Consider the following 369-nt stretch of genomic DNA (forward strand, 5'->3'; position numbering starts at 1 on the left):
ACCATAGTTAGCCAGAGAATCGATCTTCATAGACAACTCCTTTAGTTGAGCAGTGATAGCCGTAGTTGTATCCACTTGAACAACTCTTGCTACCTTTCCCTGAGTTGGATAGTGATATTCATTAGCAGCCATCAGTTCAATTAGATCATAGGCTTCCTTATAGGTCTTTGCTCATAATGCTCCACCTAATGTTGCGTCGAGCATGGGTCTTAACTATGCTCCCAACCCGTTATAAAAACAATTGATGACCATCCAATTAGGAATTTCATGATGAGGACACTGCCTAAGCATCCCCTTGTAGAGCTCCCAAGCTTCATATAAAGATTCTTCCGATTACTGCGCAAATTGAGTAATAGCGTTTCTGATTGC

The 369-nt window shown here is 41.5% G+C and overlaps 1 non-coding gene across 1 annotated transcript; it reads left to right on the forward strand.

Moving 5' to 3' along the window:
* The first annotated feature begins 262 nt into the window (after positions 1-262).
* Positions 263-369, forward strand: LOC141662618 (small nucleolar RNA R71). The gene has a single exon (XR_012550724.1). It is a non-coding gene; the product is annotated as a small nucleolar RNA R71 (small nucleolar RNA).

The sequence above is a fragment of the Apium graveolens genome, chromosome 5 (assembly GCF_009905375.1).
Source record: "Apium graveolens cultivar Ventura chromosome 5, ASM990537v1, whole genome shotgun sequence".
NCBI classification, from domain to species: domain Eukaryota; kingdom Viridiplantae; phylum Streptophyta; class Magnoliopsida; order Apiales; family Apiaceae; genus Apium; species Apium graveolens.